General features: G+C 34.8%; 1 pseudogene; it reads right to left on the bottom strand.

The window, feature by feature from the left end:
• Positions 1-7,145: 7,145 nt before the first annotated feature.
• LOC111802138 lies at positions 7,146-7,890 on the bottom strand (annotated as a pseudogene).
• Positions 7,891-9,666: the final 1,776 nt, after the last annotated feature.

The raw sequence follows: 9,666 nt of genomic DNA, 5'->3' as shown, positions 1-9,666 counted from the left end.
AAATGGAGGCTGAAGCAGAAGCATTGGAACACAAATATGGAAGATTTATAGATATCTATATATTAAATAATTGTAAAAGTGACGTAAAGAACACAAAGGGGAAGATAAAAGCAAATGAGGGTTTGTTGGTGCTACCACAACCACAACTTTGGGTAACTTTCTAACCACATCAAATCAAATCACCCCTCAAGTTTGAATAAATGTTCCTGTCGTTTAACACGAACCCGAAATTTTTAGTACTTTTAAATTTTGTACGTTGTCTAAAAAATATTCTTAAACGTTTAAAAGTAATGTTAAAAATTTTATGAGGTGTGGGTAGATGGTTTTCGTTCATATGTTGTCGGTAAATTTTTTTTTTAAACTTCTTCTTTTATTTAGTTAAAGGAATTAATGCTATTTTTTAAACATAGTTCTAGCCGTTATTTTTGAAATTTTGAAAAAAGATGAAACTTTTAAAAATTCGAACGTATTTTTGAAACATCCTTAAAAATTTAAATACATTTTTTAAACAAAATACTAACGGTTTACCAGCCATGATAAGAATATTTTTGAATTTTTTTTTAAAGTTTAAAGATATTATCCAAAATTTTGAAAATTTTAAGGGAATGTTTAAGGAGAAAATACAAAATTTAAGAACATTTTAATTAATTTAAATAAAAATTAAAATTGTAGCATTTTATGAGAGAATCTAGTCAAAACTTGAGGTAAATTTCATAAAAATTCTCTATTGTCATTTTGTTTTTGACACATTCTAATCTTAAGTTAGTGTGTAGATCGAATTAGTGACAAACTCGGTAAAGGTAGTATTTAGAGTTGTTTATTTAACGTACGAAGGAAGGGTGCCGTGAGGAACAGCTTTGAATGGGGCGGAGATTCTCCGTTTAAACGGGGAATGAGGGAGGGAGTGGAGAGATATTTTTCCCCACTAGGGCGGAGATTCTCTCCACTAGGGAGTGAGTGGGGAGATATTTCTCCCCATTAGATAAATGAGGTCGGGGATAGAGATTATATTCTCGTTCCCGTCCTACTCTAAAGAGAAACTTTTTTAAGCTTCATTTCTAAGTTTCATATATCTCCAAAGATGAAGAAAGCTTTTTTATATTTCATTCCCAGCTTCAATACGTTTCATTTCATTCCCGGCCACTTGTACATCTCTAGTAGTATTGCGTGCCTCTTTAATGTAATAGGTTTGATCTATTTTGTAACAGCCTAAGCCCACCGTTAGCAAATATTGTCCTCTTTGGGCTTTCCCTTTTGAGCTTTCCCTCGAGTCTTTAAAACGCGTTTGCTAGGGGAATGTTTCTACACCCTTATAAAGGGTGTTTCGTTCTCCTCTCCAATCGATGTGGGATATCACATATTTAGACTCTAATTCCTCACTATCGTATTATCAACCTAATATACAACATTACTACAATGAAAGTAAGTGTCAAGTGCTTGAACGAAACTCATTAGACTACTTGTCTAATGCCTCGAGTTATATACAATATATGTTATCTAACTAGATTTAGAGTCGTTTGAATTTCCTATCCATTTAAGCGTTTTTCAAAAAACTTATAGAGAGATTTGAAAAGTTTTTTTAATTCAACCTGTAAAGACGAGAAGTGCTCTACACAATAGTAGGAGGCCGAGGCTGATGTAACTCTAGGATTCAGGTACCACATATGTTAAAAGTGGTGGGTTTTCCTAGACGACAAAGCTTTGTCTAACTTCACATGCTATGGGACAGGTTGCACTCTATTTGTCCCTACGACCAATAATTGCATGTTTCCATAATTGGCAACGTGGGTTATTGTAATAACCCAAAGGAAGTATAGAAAGTGAAGATTGTATTGAAAAAATTGGGCATTGGACTAAGTTATGTTATAAAATAGTGGTCTCTTGATTTTATAAGTTACAATAATTGCTTTCTTTTATTTTACTTGATCGGTTCAAAGCCAATTGAAAAATACATTTTTTTGACAGTTCCAGGTGTGAGATCTCACAATCCACAATCTCATATTGGTTGGGGAAGAGAACGAAACACCCTTTATAAGGGTGTGGAAACCTTTCCCCTAGCAGACAAGTTTTAAAGCCTTGAGGGAAGCCCGAAAGGGAAAACCCAAAGATGACAATATTTGCTAGCGGTGGACTGAGCCATTACAAATGGTATCAGAGCCAGACACCGGGATGTGCTAGTGAGGAGGCTGAGCCCCGAAGGAGGTGGATTTGGGCTTGGGTTGTTACATTAGGCTTGCATTTCGATTGATCCGACTTGAGTCTGATACGCTCGGACCCTTTCCTACTAGATGGTTAGTATGAATATCTTTTAGCTAGTTGAAATTATTTGGACTCAAGTTTAAATTATTTTAGAGGGACTTCTTAGATATAATTAAATTTTAGAGAGCAACATTAAACTACTATCAATGAGTTGTAGTAGCTGAACACGTGTCATATGTGTGATATGCTCTGATTTGTGATGTTATGTTATGTTACGCTACGTGATATGCCAAACAATATTATGGTATAAACTAAATGTCATGCTATGTTACGATAAATTATGTTTGTTATGAGATGTCATGATGTGCTATGATATGTTAGGTCATGATATGCTATGACATGCCATGGCGAATCATGATATGTTATGTTAGGCCATGACATGCTATGATATGTTTTGAAATAAGGAAATCTATTATGCACAATCTCCCTATGTCAAGGCTTGGAAGCTATATTATGTATGAAATAATGTAGAAGAATTATGGACGCATAATTACCAAGCTTAATGTGTTGAAAGAATGAAGGTTGTCTTGCATTATTTATTATGCCATGATGGGAAGTACAGGGACCTCATGCATAATTGTATGCTCACGGGCATTAGGATACTTCCCCATTATTATGAGTACAGACGCGTACACTATGAGACTAAAATGATCATCATATTTACCATGATGCTACGACGGTCACTATTCTCTGGGTGCCCGCCAATAATCCATCAAACAGTGCTAGCCCAATAGTGATAGGTCCCTTATGTTGCCTGTGATTGCATTCTCGACTCCAATAGTGAGGTCACTTAATGAGTATTCCTTAGAAACTCAAGTCTTGTGCTATTTTTTCATTTCAGGCACCCCTATACGGATGACAGAGATGTTGCGTTGAAAACCATGAAACTTGTGTTAGGATAGTTGCATTTTATTGTTGCCTTTAAGTTAGATCACGACATTGTTTTACTGTGTTGTCTATTTTATTTTCTAGTTTTTGGATACATATGTTTTACTCTCATTTTCATATGTTCTGAATTTACTTAAGGAACTAATAGCTAATAAACGACTATAGCTTCATATGGCTGGTCAATGACGGGTAAATACAAATTTGAACTCGCCTAAGTTCAAGTTCATAAGTGCAAGTTCATAAGTTCAAGTTTCATATGGATAGCTAATAAACGACTATTAAAACTACTAAGTTCAAATTTGTATTGAAATCACTATGACCAACCAAATGAAAAGCAATTTTGATCATTTTGGGAAGGGTAGCGTGAGAATATTTTGATCATTTTGATAATCGTAAAAATTTTAGAGAGATTTCAAGTTCGAGCCTACTTATTTCTCAAACGCATATTTTTTTTATAAAAAGCAATTTTCCACAAACTACAAATAAAAATAATGTGCAAACCAATTGTATCTGAAAAGTCTTTTAACCCAACTTGTAAAGACGAAAAGGACTCCACGCCATAGTACGACGCTGATAGAACTTAAAGAGCCAGCTATCATATCCAAGAAGTTAAACATTGATGGGGTATCCTAGATGGGAATCAACTCCACATGGTATGGGACAGGGGCTAATTGTAGCCATTCTGTTTGTTCCTACGACCAATAATGGCATGTTGCCATAATTGTCAATGCCATTTATAAGATCCATCCGTGCATGAACCATATTGAAATGAATAGTATCACCATGTTCGGGTTGTGGTCTCTAAGTATCAACATGGTTCCAATCCATGCTCCTCACGATTTCAACATCTAAATCTATCTATGAATGTCACGTGATAGAAATTATTATTATTTTGATTCTAAATCGAAAATTGAATAAAATATAATAAAGAAAACAAGAGAGACATGAGTGAAGGAAAGTCCGAGAAGCACATAAACGAGAGAGAGTGAGAGAGCAAGAAATAGATGGACAACTGAAGAGACAAGAGGTGTCGTCTAAGGACCCATTTGAGTGGTCCTTGACGACAATGATCTTATTTTTTTCTTAAACCATCTTTAAAAAACCATATTTTAAAACGTTGTTTTAGACTTATATATTTATAATAAAATCATCAAAGCAATATTGCAGAAAATAATTAACGTGAAATTTAAATAAAACAAGGAAAAAAAACCAATACCCTTATGAATGCATCTACACTTTCATAATATAGCACAATTTTCAATGGCATGACACGATAATCTATAACTTGACATATCTCATAATTAAAATCTAACATATTAAGTTCTATAAAATACCTAACCCTCCTCAAATTGTATTAGTAATTGGTGCAAAAAGAAAAAGAAAAAAAAATGGCCTTTTATCGCTACAGCTTAACCTTTGCAATTCATCCCGTCTTTCAGTTACCTGGGGTTCCACTGTTATGAGCAATACCTCATAGTCATTACACAAGAGAGTACAACTCCTCCTACCTTTACTTGAAAAATAAGAGTAGCTGTGACTTGAGTGTATTTCTTTAAGAAATACTTAGTAAATAATCTCACCATGGGGTCTGGAAATGCAAATACATTCCATATGGTGGGACCTATCATATTAAAAACATAGCATGACCTTAGGTTGCTTTTTAGTCCGGAAAAAGTTGGATGTATAGTACTTCTTTACACACGCCCCACACATGCATGTGCACATGAGCCCACTAGGCGGACTCGTGTACCCCCTAGGCCAGACTCATCGAGCTAGCACTTGCTAACGGCAACTAGACACTACGGAGGGAAAGAGCCCGCACAACATCATGACAAACATAAATGTCGTAAGGTACGCATCCGTATTAATCATAACGGAGAACTATCCCGATACATAGAACACACAAATGAATCATGTCCCCATAACTTAAAATCATGGTATAAATTTATAATGCAAGTCATCCTCCATTTCATTTACAACCTAATTTTCTGCAAGACTTTCGTAGCATTGCTTACATGGCATAGTCTATAAAGATTTGTAGATAAGAAATTATCAACATCATAACATATTATTACAACATTGCATAATCACACTATAACATAACTTATAAACACGACATAACTCATCATATGGCATAACATGTTATAACTTGACATAGTAGGATACAACATGGCATAGCATAACAAGCATAATTATCACAAGTGCAAAGGTCACGATGCATGCGTCATCATACATAATACAATTCATCCAACTAAGCCAACAGTAGAGCCACTTACTTAATTGACCTAAATCGACGTAACTAAAATCTCTAATTACTAGTCATACCCTTCACCATGATAGATGCTACAATTGTGGGATCAACTGAGTGAGCCCATTGGGTTTCCAGCATAAAAAAATTTACGACTAAATTTAAAAATATAGTCGTCAGCTGACTCACAAGTGTTAATACTAGTAGTGTGGTGATGGTGAGCGGTTGCGGCCATGGGGAAGTAAAGGTGTAGAAGAGAAGGAAAGATTAGAGACATTTGAGGACGGTGTGAGAGTATTTTGCTCATTTTTATAATCTTAAAGAATCAAAAAGGGTTTTGAGTTAAACACCATGATATAACATGCTACGACAGGTATGACAATGAAGAGTTTTTTGATGCACATCTCCTAAGTAATGTTATGAATGATGAATGCATGAAATCTTATGCATGCATGTTACCTAGGGACCTCATGTATATTGTATGTTCGTTTATATCAAGATATTTTCCCTTTTATGATGAGTACGGACGCATATACTATGATAATGATGACGACTATCATGCTTGACATAATACATGACGGTCGTTGTACCTCAGGACGTCCGACTTCATCTAACTAGCCCAACCATGTAGACCCAAGGGGTGTGCGAGCCTGCCTGGTGGGCCCTCGTTCACACCTATAGGTCATGTGTAGAGAAGTATTACACGTTTAAGTTGTCCGAACTCGAGGCCACCTAAGAGATTATCGTTTTAAATGATTGGTCTCTATTCATGATTGCATGTGTTTGCATTCCCTCGCCCCAATAGTAAATCATTTATTGAATATTTCTTAAAGTACTCAACATGTCATGCATATATTAGTGATTCTAGACCTCTAATCCTAAAGAGTAGGGGAGGATTCAAAGTTAAAACACCTTAAAACCCTTTTCTAATACTCCATATCAAATATTTCACCAGAAAATTACTTATTTAAATTAATTTTTTTAAAAATTTGATTGACCATAACTCCAATTTTATGAGAATAATGTGCAAATGCACTATTAAATTGGATATGAAAAGTGCTTTTAACCCAACTCTTTGATTCTTGACCAAACCTATAAAGACATGAGCTTTACATCACAATCACAGATTTATCTCTAGGAATCAGCTACCAAATGCAAGTTAAAAGTGGTGGGGGTATCCTAGACGTATGCGTTTTTGCCAAAGCTTTGTCCTTTCCGCTGCACTCTACTTGTTAGCCATAATAGCAATATACATTATAAAATCTATGAGTGACAAGTCTATTTAATTTATGAGGTTAGAGCCTCGTGAGAATTTGATTCAAGCGTGGTGTCACGATCTCATTAAGAAAAGAGTAGATTGTGACTCTCACATGTCGACAGAAAAGGTGGCAACCTTTAAGTGGCACCTTTCCAGCCACGTGAGAACAGACACAGACAGATATCGTGATACAAACAAGGAGGACGATGTATCATCTAACTCACTGGGAAGAGTATGCATTAAAGCTAAGTTGAGACACGAGTAAGGTTGGAGGGGAACGAGGCAACACAACTATCGAAAACAAGCTTGAAGAGAGAAGAGTAGGGCGCTGAGACATAATCTGAATCTATAACAGATCCTCTATGATATAGAGAAAACCCGAAGTTAAAACATAAAGCATTACATTGCAAACTAAAAAAGTTTTGAATTTCAAATTCTGAAGCATTCAACCAAATGAGATAAACATCACAAATCTTCGGGATGAACAAAACATTAATCCATGCATTGGCCATCTTTGTATTGGGAAACAAATTTCTTCACTATCTTGCAAATCCTTTCACCTTCGGCGCCTTCAAAGGTCATTCCTTCTCCCACCATCTAGTTTTCAATCGTCATAAATATTTTCAATTTTCTTACTCAGTACAATTGATTTATGTAAATAATTAGATTTATTATCTTACTTTAGCTATTATCTTGTGAAAGACCCGATCGGTAACTGTTGACTGATTGATATGGACGATTTGAATTCCATTTTCTTGAAGCAGTTGGAGGATTTGTCTTAAAACCAAATGATAATCAAACCGAGTAGTCAAAAGAAACTCCAACAAAGAACCCACATGATGAGCATCAACTTGCACCTTGCTTCAATTTCACCTCTGGTTATGTTTTTTTCTCCCAATCCCATTAGTTTCTCTCTCTTCACTTTCAATTTCTCCACGTTCTCCTTCAATTGATTTATGTAATTTGTGGCGTTTTCTAACTGATCAGGTAGTGTCGTATCACCTTCCTACAAGCAACTCAAAAAAATTTCGGAGTTATTTAAACAAATTTTCTTATCATCTAAACATGATAAAAATACAGAGAGTAAGAAAAAAAATGAAACCGTTGAGCTTTGGTTGGAGACAAGAGAATGGAGATCGGAGAAAAGGGCCTTCATCTCTTCTCTTCTATTCCTCTCTATGATCTTTCGGTCCGTTTTTGCCGATGATGAACAATGGATGAACTTGTCCTCGGCCATGGTTGAAATCTTTCAAAACCCTAAAAAAAACATTGTAATCTTTAAAAGAAAAAAAATAATTAATAATTATTTTCCACATGTTTTTTAACTTGAGGGGCACAGGTTCACAAACCAAAAAAAATATCGAGAATCTAGCACAAACATGACAACGAAAACATGGAAGAGTAGGAAAAGTGAATATCAATTATCATCATTGTCCATATTCAAAATAGGGCTTTGTTGGTGCCACCACAACCACAACTTTTGGGATAAGAACTATTCTCTCTTCATTCATAAAAGTTTAATGAAAAATGATTAACTATCGATATAATCGATCGAGAAAAAATTAACACGAGTAGTGGACTATACATTCAAAATTCTTTTAGTAATGTGAAATTATTATAAAAGATGACTATTAAAAATACTCGAGCCATGTTTAGCATTTTTTAAAACAAAGTTAGAAGTCTCATATATGGATGACGGCGTCAACTGCAAAAGTCATGAAATCAAGTCACGACAGTTAAATTTTCTCACGATAGGTCAACAACATTTTATTCTTAAACTTTGAGAAGGGATGATAGATATCTATCATACAATGTACTTCAATGAAGATGTGAAAAAAAATGTTGTTGAAATTATCAAAATATATTTTAGTTCATGCCACGTTGAACAAGAATGAAGATTAATTGTTATAAGTTTTGGGTGAATCATAATTTAGAGTAATTTAGTTGGTGTTTCTTTAATGTATTAAGGCCTATTTACATGGTGGCTAACTATGGCTATAAAATATAGTTAAAAGGTTAAGAGTTTTCATTTTGTGGCTATATAACACCCTGTATGTTACCTTTATCAGACGACTTGAAAAATGTTGTAAAAAGAGTATTTGTGCTTTCCTTTCGCCAATGACTAAATTTCTTTGCAATTGTATATAGTTTAGGTTGCATGTAGAATCATTCAAGCTCGACATGATCAATTTTGCTTTGTGGAGTGATTTGAATCTCTAACAAGTGTTCTTGGCTTAAGATATTCGATCAATTTTTATAACGATGAAAGTATGGTAGGATTCAAAGTTAAAACTAGTAAGCCTTTTTTAATATTCGATATCAAATATTTCACTAAAAAATTACTTATTTCAAATTAATTTTTTTAAAAAATTGATTGAGCATCACTCCATGAGAATAATGTGCAAACGCACTATTAAGTAATATCAAAAGTGTTTTTAACCCAACCTTTTAAGATTCTTGACCAAACCTATAAAGACAAGGGCTTTAAATAACGTATTGACACGATTGAACTCTAGGAATAAGCTACCAAATGCAAGTAAAAAGTGATGGGTATCCTAGACGATGTGTTTTTGCCAAAGCTTTGTTCAATCGAGTGCACATGGCACGAGACAAGTGTGAGTTTCAGCCTGTAGGTTGTGACCCCCACATATCGACAGATAAGGTGACGACCTTCAAGTGGCGTCCATCCAACTAGGTGAGAGTTAAGACAGACAAGTGTAATGATGCAATCGAATAGGATGATGTATCATCCAACACACCAAGAAGAGTGTGCGTTAATGTCAAACTGAGACATAAACAAGATTAGAGGCAATGAGGCGACATGAGTTTCGACGACAAGCTCGTAAAGGGCCAATTAGGGCCTCGAGCCATAGTCTCAAAAACCGATTAGGACTCTGAAGATGTTAAAGCTCGTTGAATACGAACTCGTTATTTAAGAAACATAAATAATGAACATCTAATGCGAATAATGAGGAAAGTTCATATTTTATTTTAAACAAAACTCAAACTAGTG

Source organism: Cucurbita pepo, chromosome LG09 (genome assembly GCF_002806865.2).
Source record: "Cucurbita pepo subsp. pepo cultivar mu-cu-16 chromosome LG09, ASM280686v2, whole genome shotgun sequence".
Lineage (NCBI taxonomy): Eukaryota > Viridiplantae > Streptophyta > Magnoliopsida > Cucurbitales > Cucurbitaceae > Cucurbita > Cucurbita pepo.
Note: the sequence above shows the minus strand (reverse complement) of the source record. Positions and strands in the feature narration are given on the sequence as shown.